A 12,559-nucleotide genomic window follows, 5' to 3' on the forward strand; every position below is an offset into this window, starting at 1 on the left:
CTCTGCTGTTTGTGTGTGTGTTATACACAGCAAAGAAAAATAAAATTGTAAGGGAAGAAGGTGTTGAGCCTGAAATCTCCTAAGATTCACGAAGAGTTAAACGTAGTTCAAGTTGACACTGGGCCTTTAAAATCAGTTCTGTTTTCCTCTCATGTTTTCTGTATCTCACTCGTATTTAGGATTTATACATAAAAACAGCATACTTTTCTAACGGCTCCTGCTTCTTAGTCATGCCCTGAAGCCATAATCTACTGTTTGTGTTAGCACAGTGTTTCTCAAACTGAGGTCACCACTTGTGTAGGGAAAGCCCCTGGCGGGCCGGGCCAGTTTGTTTACCTGACCCGTCTGCAGGTCCGGCCGATCGCGGCTCCCATGGGCTGCGGTTTGCTGCTCCAGGCCAATGGGAGCTGCTGGAAGCGGCGTGGGCCCAGGGACTTACTGGCCACCGCTTCCAGCATCCCCCATTGGAGTCACACCTACCACTGGCACAGATGACCCACAGCAGACAGCAAGAGAAGAGCTGTGTGCATTCCAGCTAAGGAGCAGGGTATGGTCCCTCCTGTGCAAATGCCTTCATCTGGTTTCCAGTCCACAAAGACTCTGCCTGCTGCTACAGGGATGCAGCCGCCAGGGATAGGAAATGGCATAAAGATACTTTTAGCACTGGGTGTGTGGGCATTTTTGTCAGACCTCTTAGCTTCAGGCCATACAATTCTATCAGCAGGAGCCTTGTTTTGGGTGTCACATCACTTTAAAACAGCTCTTTGGGTCTTCCAGTAATGGAAGTGTGTTTCGGGGAGGGAGAGCCCACCCTCTGATGGGGATCAGCACATGGGCACTAACCAGCACAGCATGCATGACTATCCCAGCACTTGTCAGTGGAAATTCAGTGACCAAACTCCACAGTGGAATCTAAAGTTAAGCCAAGTTATCAGTGGTCCCCAGTCCCTGCACCTGTACAGCCTGTGCACAGTTGATAAGAGACAACATACAATCTGAGAAGCCCCAGCAGGGCAATAGATCAGTCAGGCACTAATCAAGTTGTACTTGAAAGGGGAGGTCAAATCACATTGAGAAAGATACAGATTTAAAACTGAAATTGGGCTGCCACTTCCCCCATGATTTACTAGAAAGGCTACCAAAGCTGAAGGCTGTTTTTCCCATCAGCTGTATTTATAGCCTGACTCCTATTCCAAAGGGGAAAGCAGCAGCACACAAATATTGCATGGCACTCAGACAATATTTTAATATTGGGTTGCTCTATGCCATACACATATTTCCTCTGCTCCATTTACTATGCAGGAAAAGCTCTCTGCTTCTCCGGATGCTAGAAACTCCGGATCTGAGTCTTCATACGATAGTTTTATGGTTTGGGAAGCTCCTTGGAATATCACTGTCTCAAGCCTGGTCAACACAAGAAAGGGGTTACGGAACAGATATACTGATACAGCTATACCAGCCAGTTCTCCCAGTGGAGAGAGAGCTAATACCAGCTAAAGAGTTATTGTGCTGTATAGCTTATACCAGTTCCCCGAATGAAATAAAATATTCTGGCAAAAGGACATTTTTGCTGATATAACAATCTGTACTGGGGGTTTTGCTGGCATAGTTATGTCACCTAGGGAAGTGATTTTTTCACACTCCCAGCTGACATGGCTATGCTGGCAAAACTTTTAAGTGCAGATCAGGCCTAAGAAACAGCGCTGAGAGGGAGTTTTCAAAAGAGTACATGTTATTTAGAAGTAAGGGCTCATCTACATCAAAATGTAGGACTGGAATGGACCTCAATAGGTCATCTAGTCCAGTCCCCTGCACTCCAGGCAGGACTATGTAATAACTAGACCATTCCTGACAGGTGATTGTCTAACCTGTTCTTAAAAATCTCCAATGACGGAGATTCCACAACCTTCCTAGGCAATTTATTCCAGTGTTTAACCACCCTGACAGTTAGGAGGTTTTTCCTGTTGTCCAACTTGAACATCCCTTGCTGCAATTTAAGCCCATTGCTTCTTGTCCTCTTCTTAGAGGCGAACGAGAACAATTTGTCACCCTCCTCCTTGTAACGACCTTGTATGTACTTGAAAACTGTTATGTCCCCCCTTAGTCTTCTCTTCTCCAGATTAAACGAACCAAATGTTTTCAACCTTCCCTCATAGGTCATGTTTTCTAGATCTTTAATCATTTTTGTTGCTCTTCTCTGGACTTTCACCAATTTGTCTACATCTCTCCTGAAATGTGGTACCCAGAACTGGAAACAATGAGGTGAGGTCTTATCCTCACGGAGTAAAGTGGAAGAATAACTCCTCATTCTTGCTTACAACACTCCTGCTAATATATCTAGCCCAAAGACCATTTCAGGTATCCTGTATCAAAGTACATTTTCAGAGGAACAAAATCCTGCAGCCTAGAGTATTTATCAATTAGACAGTGGAAGGTAAAACTTCACGGAAATAAATCTACTCTGTCCTGCTGGACTCTGCCTTGAGGAATGAGGAAGCTACATAAATCACATGCCACTGACTTATGAAATTGGCATCTCTGCTCTACATGCTCTCCTTTAATTGCTTGTAGTTGTCACAGCTGGAAAGGGTTTGGCAAGGAGAGCCACCATGCAAATGGCATAGCTATTACAAAGGAAAACAAGACAGTCTGCCAGTGAGACACCAATTAAGTAGGGAGCAGGGAGCGCACTGATTTCCCTTTGGTGAAGAAATGACACATCGTTACCTGGGTGGGATCACATTCAGAAGGGAGTGAGATGCAGACTTGATGATGCACTAAACATGTGAAAGCCCTTTGCAGGGGTTGGGAGAGAGTTGTGCATACATACACACAATACACCCACCCTACCTCCTCTCCAGAAAGTGCTGAAATAAATGCTGAGTCAACACGTCTTAATTCTCTTAGGGCTAGTCTACACTGGAAATGTTAAAGCGCTGCCGCGGCAGTGCTTTAACTTGGCTTGTGTGGTCGCGGCACAGCGCTGAGCTCTCCCAGTGCTCTAAAAACCCCACCTCCACGAGAGGCGTAGCTCCAGAAGAAAGTGTAACCACCGCCCTCTTCCCTCAAGTGGCCTTCATCTGCACGTCTTGTCTTGCTGAGAGCAGCGATGTTGATGTTGAACCTCAAGAGTTCTCAGGTGACAACTGCTGTTCTGCGTTCAAGTCTTTCACTTTTTGAGTCGTCTAGTAGGGTACGGACATTCCAAGTTGCAAGAAACATTTTTGTTTTTTGACCACATTGGGAGTGATCCCTCTGGATGCGGTTATCCTGTCAGGTGTGGTGGGATAGCCTTCTCCTTGGGCTGCCATCTTGACATGGTGGAGAAGCTTGCGTATGTATACTTAAGACCCTAAGTGTGATGCCATCAGGAGTCCTGTACTCCTGGTGGGGTAACCCATGGTGATAAGGTCAAAGGCGAGGTACCAGACAAAGTGCAGCCCAACACAACACAACCCAGTATAAGACCCCAACAGCAGAGCAGGCGGATGAAGTAGAATCACCTCTCAACAGCTGCAAAGATGGACGAAGGCTACCACAGAAGAGAAACCCCAGGTCTTCTTGGACCTCCTTATCACCAGATACAGGCGCCATTTCTGCCAAGATTTGTATGGCTGTTGATGTGCAACGGCTCTCCTATATTAAACTACTCACGCACAGGCTTCTCTCACAGGAAGAATTTTTTCCCCACCTCCACCCATAGAAGTCCTGCGGAGATGGGGGAGCGGCGATGCAGACAGGTGAAGTGATCACCAGGAGTCCAGACACACATGCAGGCGGTGACCACAAGATGGTCATCATGTGCCCCTGAACTGGGATGGGGGGATTTTCGGCAGCAGCGGTCACAACTGAGCAAGCCTTTTTAGAAATCCCTCAGCTCAACTCATATGGGGAAAGGGCTAGAAAAGATGCTCCAATATAAGAAGTTTATGTGTTATGAGAAGTTGATGTATAGTTTATGTTTGTCTTTGTCTATATATTAAAAATGAATAAAAAGTTAATAGAAAAAAAAGAAAGCGAAGCCAAGGAAATTAACAAACCGCATTCTGAGAAGGGATTTTAATAGAACAAGACCACCTTGTGGAACACAGCAAACTTCCTTTGTGGGATAAAACCATATTACAAGATTGAATCCGATTGTCTCAGTCATTGCTCAGTGTCAATACACTTGACTTATTAATAACTAATCTACTATGATCACAACAGCCATTTCACTGCCACAAAGCCTCAAATGTCGAGTTCTAGGTGTTTCTCTCTCACACAAACAGCGATTTAAAATTGAGGCTGGCAGGACACAAGCACAGCAGAGAAACCAGCAAAAGCTGAAGCAGCAACAAGAAAAAAAAATCAGAGCTGTCACAGGACGGGTACAAAACACACCTGCAATACAGGGCCTTTCACAGAATAGACTGTCTTAAAAAAAAAACCCACACTCAACCTTCCAGCTAATAAATTAGATGGAGGTTTCCAGGCTGCTGTTAAGAGAGATTGATTTCAAAAGAAAGAATACGTTCCCTCATAGTTAGAAATTGGCTTTTGCCTTGAGGCATGGGATTTTATATCTGAACATAGCAAAGGAGGCCGGAAAGAAATCTCCTAGTGCAGGGGCAATGTGCGTCCCAGGGGGTGTGCAGGGACAGAAGGGGCACGCCTGGAGCACTGAGCACTACAGGGATTTTGTATAGGCACCCCAAGAGGGTGGAGGGTGCTCTTATGCTTTGGGTCTGGAAGTTAAGCACATACTTCAGTGCTTTGCTGAATTGGGGTTCAGTTGGAGTGCACCTGGTTTTAGCAGAAGAGTGCTGCTCTATTCAGGCCGGCATGTAAAACCAGATTTGAAGCTGTTTTGCTGTGTGGATCATGTCTTTGTACTACCGGAACAAGGAGCTCAACTTTTCCTCTGCAGGTGGGCTGTGCGTTCACCTAACCTGGTGCTTACTTGGAACAACTGCTAGTTTCTTCCCCACCCCAAGTATCCTGTTCACTTAGCATGGGCTCATGGTCAGGCGTAAACAACAATTCAAAAGGCAATTACAAAGCTAAGAAGAACTAAGGAAAACGGATTTACATGAGGGCAGATTTCCCCATGTGCCCACTGCAGCATTCTTATACCTTCTTCTGAAGCATCTGGTGTTGGCCACTGGCTGCGACAGGAAACTGGATTAGCTGGGCCTTGGATCTGACTCTGTCTGGCAATTCCCATGTTCCTAGACAGTTCCACAGCAGCCTGTTGGAGCCAGGTCTAGATTCAGCCCCACAAGGAGTGGATCTGCTCAGTTAGGAGGTGCCATTTTATACGTGCACTTCTCTGGCTACACCCAGCACTTCACTCTTCCAGAAGTCTGGTCCTGAAGAATCATAACTCTTGAAACTAAAAACTTCCACTGATTTTATTAATCTCTCTTGGAGAAAAAAAAACCTCCCTGCATCTGAAAAGGCTTCTGTTCCTGACAAGCCTACTGGCTCTCAGAGCCCACGTAGTATCATCTTGGCAGTGCATTCGTTTTGCCAGATCCCTGATGTCCTGGTTGGTTATGACGCTGAGAGCCCCTTGCAGGTCCCCTGAGAGCTGCCACAGCCCTTACTCATCAGGGGACCCACAACTTGCTCCCACACACTTCCAACGTGGGAAAATCACTTAGAAGCAAAAACTGATTAGGCCCCTAATTACTCTTTGCAGAAGGTTTGCCAGGTCTGCTCCAAAGGCCTCTGCCTACTAACCCACTCCTAGAGCTCCCAATAGTCCCTGAATACGACTCCACTGGTGGCACAGCTGTTGGCAGGGGTGCCTGGATGGATGCACGCACATGCCATACACTGTATCCACTGATCTGATAGTGGAAACTTTCCCCCCTTTGTTCAGCTGTTGCTGCTGCCCAGTCTTTGGGGGCCCAGTTACATCACTGTGCCGGGGGCTCCAGGGAGCATGTTGGGGGCATTCTGCTGATGTCTCAGAAGGAGAGGGACTGGTGTTTTTAGGACAAGGAGAGTCACCAGGAATGCTGCTGCTGCACTTGAAAGCCAGTCACCTTATAAACCAAACTGAATCTCCTACCGAAGGCAGCTAATGCAGTGGGTCACTAGTTGGTCCTTCCACCGGTATGCCTGGAGGAATGGCTCTGAGTTTGGAGGAGACTGCATTCACTTTCTGCTCTTCACAGCTGGTGAGTGTTTTCTCCCCATCCGCCCAACCCTCCAATAAACTGCAGTCATGCTAAGGGGATCAAATAAAAAAGAAATTTTCATTCATGCTAGTTCATGGCACGGTCGCTTTCATTCAACGTCAAAACACCCAGTCTGAGGCTGGCGGGATCAGTGCCAGGAGCCAGACAGCAACATCTCTGGAATGGGAAAAGATTCCTATTCAGATGGCATCTGTCAGCAAGCAAAGCACTTGTGTGTTCCTGCAAAGGGCATGCGGTGTGTTACAGTGCGGCAAAATCTCCAGCAAAGAGCTGGCAATTGAAGCCCTGCTCACTCTGCTTCAATACGTTACCGAGCTTAGCTGCAACAGAGCACTGGGAAGAAATATCTGCTCAGATCCAGGGTGAAAAGAGGAGAGGGTAACCCGTTCAGCAAATCGCTTCTGAAACCAGCTTGGGACTATAGGCTCGATGGTTAATGGTGCAGTAAAGGGCTGGGGAGAGAGAGGGTTTGAACAGCTTGTGCACTAGAACACAAGATTTGCATCAGGGATGTGCAATCCACTGTGGTAAGATCCAGCCTGGCCCAAATGTTTGACCTGGAGGCCACTTCACAGTCTGCCAATAGGCAGCTGGGCTGCCTGGTCCAGCAGCAGCTGCCTCCTGAAACAGCCAACTCTGAATGTCAGGAGCACACGGTCTGGGGGGGAAGGGGGGGATTAGAGCTACAGCTACAGTCGGTGGGGGGCACTAAACAGAGGGAAGAAAGAGGAACAGGGAGAAGGGATGAGGCAGAAAGCTAGGAGCCATTCTGGAGCCTCTTGGTGGCCCTGTGTTCATCCTTGTGCCCCACTGAAGTGGCACAGGGAGCAACAGGCATCTGAATCCCCACCCAATTGCCCGTGAGCCCTACCACCTGAGGGATGGGGTGGCCTCCCCTGCCAACAAGGCAGGTTTGAAATCTTTACTGAGATCTCCCTGTGGCAACTGAAGGTTGATGCCCACAGGTCTCTGTCTGTGGGGAACTGCAGACCATGAGAAAGAGCAGCCCCAGAACGTACCATCAAGGCGTGGGCCCTGTCTCTGAGATACGAGGTTTGATAGCGGATATCAAGTGGATTTACGGTACATCCCTGTTTATCCAAATAGTGTGGGAAACCTGTTTCTCCCACGCCCAAGTATCTGAAAGCATTGGACAGGCTGAACTGCCGTTTCATTGATACAGAAATAAAGGGAGTAATGTGGACATTTATTTAATACTCTGTACTGTATTAAAGTGTAAATCACTAACTTCATTGACACTGTCCTGCCAGTGGTCCTGTTGTTGCTGAAATGGGACAGGTCTCAGGGCTTGTCTGCACTTACAGCAGAAATAATAACATAGCTCCCACCTCCGCATGCAGCACTGACACCTGGGATGGGGTGGGAAGGAACAGTCTACATCTTGCCTGGTAAAACACTGTGCAGACCTGTGCTTAGAAAGCATCCACAGGCTTGGCCTAACTTGCAGCACTTTTCTGGACCGAGCCTGCCAGGTACTGGGGGATGGCTGTAGTATTGCTTTTTACTGACCTAATACCCAACAATATTTACTGCCAGCCAACCCTGCTATTTGACTGGCTAATTCTCACACACACTCTCCATGGGGGAAATTAACCCAGAAGAAAAATGTTGGCGGGTTGTTTATTTTGTTGCTTGTCTACATCTCTCACAAGACACGCAAGTCTTGTCTTGCTAGAACTGTCATCTAGTGTGTGTTTGTAAAGCGCCTGGCACCATGGGGTCCCCCAGCTCACAAAGGCCTAAACCCACTATCAGAATACAGAAAAACAACAACAGAGAGTCCTGGCCACACCAAGGTACCAGGGCAGGAAGTATTGCATAAAGCAGGCAACGCACATGGTGCAGCCTGCTCAACCCCATTTATTAGCAACACTCGAAGCTCTGCTTATTTAAAGACAGCCACCCCAGCTTGCTAGAGTACAGCATTAATCACACTCGAGAAGAAAAGAGGGAACAGCACGTAATGGCTTCATCTGGACTGTCAGACCTGCACACAGCTGGCCTGGAGAATAAAGCCATTTAATGGGCTAATGGGATCGTGCTGCAGGAAGAGTTCCGGATAGTTAGTGGGCGTCCCATCCTCATCTGCCTGCCTTGGAGAGGAACAGCTCTATCTGGAGTCATAATGAACTGCTGCGTCTGTAGCTAAGCGACAGCTGGACTCACATGCGCCTGGATTAGACTGGCCTTGCCTACACTGGGAATTTGCCCCCGTTACAGGAAAAACCTTCCTAAACCACAGTTAGTACCATGGCAACTGACCCTTGATTCCAGTCACCAGTGGAAATTCTCTACACCCGGGGTTTTGATGGTACAGGTATAGTTAGACTGAAAGCTGTCTGGGGCAGAGACTGCCTCGTTGTCCGGTTTGTCCAGCCCCTAGCATAACGGGGTCCTGGGCCATAACTAGGTTTCCTTGGTGCTAGAGCAATAAAACCCTGACAAACTCCAGTGTAGGCAAGGCCATAGTGGGACTGCAAACTCACCCACCATGGACACATCTGCTCAGCTCCTTCTGCATTAGCCACTAGGGGAGAAGGAGAGACGCGTGTGTTCGGATTCTGGCACAACTTTGATAACACTTCTCATCCTGCTACAGGGGATTAGGAGCACAAATCCCCATGGATTTTCATTGGCACTTGGGCTTCTAAATCATGTAGGCACTTAGAAACTCCCACCTGTAATCAAATCCCAAGCCCAGGGCATCTGGTGAACTTTGCTTTCCCCTCTCCCCTTTTAAATAAATTAGCATCCATTAAATGTGAAGGTTAAAAAGAGCAAGAAGCAGAGGATTAAATGACACAAGGCAGGTCTGCATGTACATTATTTTGATGCGCTGTAAAATAATCACTGGGGAATAACATGCTTGTAAAGAAATGCAGTCTGCTGCCATGATGTCCTCATTTGCATATCTTAATGAGATCAGTTAATTTCAACTACGTGGGGGTGGAGTTTCCAAACACAGGCTGGCCAGACTGAACTCAGCTCACATGTTGTACAGCCGCTGAACTGGGGCCCACATCCTGCAGGCTGGAAAGGTTCTAGCGGGTAAACGCACAGTCTGCCAGGTTAGCACAGGCACCCGCAGCGTTCTGGGGCGAGTCTTGCCTGCAGGACCTAGAGTGGCACAAGGTAGCAGCTGTCCTGCTTTTTGCTATGGTAGAAGGAAAGGAGCCAGGCAACGGCTGAGCTAGTGGGATCACAAATGCAAAACCTAGAAGAACTACAGGAGGCTGAGAATGTATGTGAGCAGTTAGGAAAGCAGAGAAAGGCAGAAAGTGCATTTGTTTCTTCAAGTGGATGTTCCACAGAGCAGGGAAACCACCACAGGTAGTTTTGGGCAGGGTTCTCTCTAGCGACCATGGAATTCGCAGAGTGAATGGGAAAGAATCGAGGGAACAAGTGCCCAGCTTGGACTCAGAGGGCGAGAGTTTCAGCTCCCATTTAGGCACCAGAATAAGCGGCCAGATTTGCAGAAGAGCTCAGCACATGGGATGCATGCTGGGTGTGAAATCCTTTAAAAAGCTAGCCAGGAATGTCACAATGGGAGCGGCTGGGTGCTGAGCAGCTGACCCCATCTGTCTATCGGAGGCATTTCTAATACACCTATCACTGTAGTGGCTAGAACGGAAGCACCACACAAAGGCTCACATTCAGTTGTCTATAAAGAACTCTGCTTTTCACCACTTTGCTCTAAACATTTCACCCCTCGTCATCCACCCCCCTCCCCTGGGTTAGACTAGATGAGCATGTCTATGTTCCTACTGCGTAAGAACAACAATACAACATTGAGGGCTGTTTGCTGCAAAGCCAAGCCATGAATAACGGGAACACTGCCTGGGACACGGACAGAGAACGTGTTCTCTTTGCTCCTGGCACTGGAACTGTGCTGGTAAAACAAAGTGCAGTCACATCGCAACAGCTCTGCCAACATTTACTTCTTTGTCTCCTTCTCCAAACCCCTCTGTCTTTTGCATTTAAACAAAAAGCCCATCCAGAACATATTAGCATTAATTGCTCTGCTGTGAGTTTAGTGACTGACAGACCTGGCAACCAAAGTATTTTACTGAGTCACAGGACAGAGTCCTACACTTATAATCTAGATCAACATAGCTACATCACTCACTAAATGTACACCCTTGAGTGCTGTAGCTACACCAACGTAGTCCCATAGTGTAGCTGTAGCCAGAGGCAGTGGGAGCCACTCACAACCCTGCTCTGCCAACACTCTCTAAGGCCCATCTAGAGGGCTCCTTGTCAGGCTGACAGAAGGGAGAGCTCAGTCTCCCTTGGCTCATTCAGCCCTTGGCTTCAGAGGAGACTGTGCAACAGGGGCTGATTAGTGCAGTTTGTGACAGTGGTGGTGTCCCGCTGACACTGGGAAGTGGAGCAGGACTCTCCACGCTGATTTCACACATACCAGCCGGGCTACGAGGCTTTTTGTACAGTAAAGACAATGTGGAACATTTCCCTAAGTTGGCCATGTTGAGCTATCTCCATCTCACCTTTTCCACTGCTGGTGGGAGAAGGAGATAAGACTGGGATGCCCATCAACGATGATCATGGGCTGGCACCAGTGTAAATGAACCCCACCTACAAATGACCCTTCGGCTATTCTGTCATTACATTCTCCAAGGAAAAAAAAAATTTATTGGGAGAAACACCATCCGGAACCTTGTATGGGAACAAATCTTACAGGGTAAGTAGATTGGGATACAAATAAATAGCCCAGTGAATTTCACCTTTATGTCTGCTCATAACAGCTTTTGAACCCTCCTGATTTCTGCATTTGCTGTCATTTGTTTGCCAAGGATTTTCAGCAGACAGGGATCCATTTGTGATTCACCTTTGTGAACACTGGTTTCGGAATTGTCACCAGCAGTAAGAGCAACAAATGGCGGAGAAATGGAAATCCAAACACTAATAGGGCTAGGAAGAAACTCCTTGTAGGCTGGTTATCCCAGAACTGCAGGGTGTCTTTCATCCTCCTCTGAAGCAGCTGGTGCTGACCTCTCTTGGTGCTGGGATAGACGGCCCATTGGTCTGATCCAGTCTGGGAATTCTCATGTGAGTGTCGGTGCTTGTCCAGGTGAATGGCTATCTACAGAGTGTAAAGATGAAACTTATAAACTCTCCTGCCTCACAGTCCAAGGACTCCCATGCGATCTGACAAACCCTCCTCCCCCCTGCTCTTAGGATGAATCACTCACTTCATACCTGCTTTTCCATCTGTTTTCCCATCACTCTTGGAAACAATTATCTTTGTTCAAGCAGCACTTGATCTATGCATCGAGTTCCTCTTTCTGTTGTCTCCAGGTAGACACAAGAGCACTCAGAACCATGCACAGAATGAAAGCTGCCAAGGCCGACCAATCCCACAGGAAGGTAGTCAAGGAGACTCGTTGGTGTTATTGTCCATCTCAAGCCCACACAACACGTCATCAGCAAAGGTAGAACGACAGCTTCTCTCTGGCTGATAGGCTGTAACTTCTTCCTTGGCCTGCGGGAGTATTCGTGCCCTGGTGAACAGGGGCGCCATCTGCTATCTGAGATGAAGAGCCTCAGAAACAACTATTTTCTTTGTATTCCTTTAGCCTCTTCCACCCTGAGGCTGGGATCTCCAGGTACTGAGCATAAATTCACAGACTGAACTTTCCAAACCAGCTATAGGGTTTGGTCCCCCAGTTCCTCTTAATTTCCTATGAGAATTGGAGGCACAAATCCAACAGACGGATTTGAAAAATTTCAGCCTTAGATGTTAAGGCCAAATGGGGCATCACACAGGCCAGAGACCCTCACCTAGTGATTCCAAACTCGCCTGCAATAATTAACAGCTCCATGTGAGACAGACAAGCATCATCCCCTATTTTATAAGTCTCTCTTCCTTTCAGAGTGGAAACATCAGTCGTTGTTAGAAAGCCATCCTGCTACCCCGCCCCGGAATGCATTCCTTAAGGGATAAACCGGGGCGACTGGATTGATAGGGGCCTATCAGTATGCAACCCCACTGAGAGAGATCGCCGGGCAAGTGTTTGCAGTCCAAATGGCGAGATGACCAAGAGGTATTCCCATGTCATTAGAAGTGGGTAGGCTGTTCTCAGTTTGCATCACTGCCTGTACAGAGCCATTATGGAGATTGGTTTTGCTACTAACATATAATTGTCTCTCCAAATGTCATTACACCTGAGCACCGTCATTGGAGGGGGCTGATCACATATGGTGAGAGCTACAGTGTTAGGTTGCACAGCACTACCCAGCTCCCGTTATTAATATGATGGGAGCACTAAAGGTCATGATTAGAGATCGGGGCCCTGTTGTGCTGAGCACGCTAGAGCAGCCCCTGCCCTGCCCAG

General features: G+C 47.7%; 1 protein-coding gene across 2 annotated transcripts in view; it reads right to left on the bottom strand.

Annotated features, from left to right (window-relative positions):
* DOC2B (double C2 domain beta) overlaps positions 1-12,559 on the bottom strand; it is a 130,760-nt gene that overhangs the window by 8,566 nt on the left and 109,635 nt on the right. The gene's annotated exons all lie outside the window — the stretch shown is intronic.

The sequence above is a fragment of the Mauremys mutica genome, chromosome 19, assembly GCF_020497125.1.
Source record: "Mauremys mutica isolate MM-2020 ecotype Southern chromosome 19, ASM2049712v1, whole genome shotgun sequence".
NCBI lineage: Eukaryota > Metazoa > Chordata > Testudines > Geoemydidae > Mauremys > Mauremys mutica.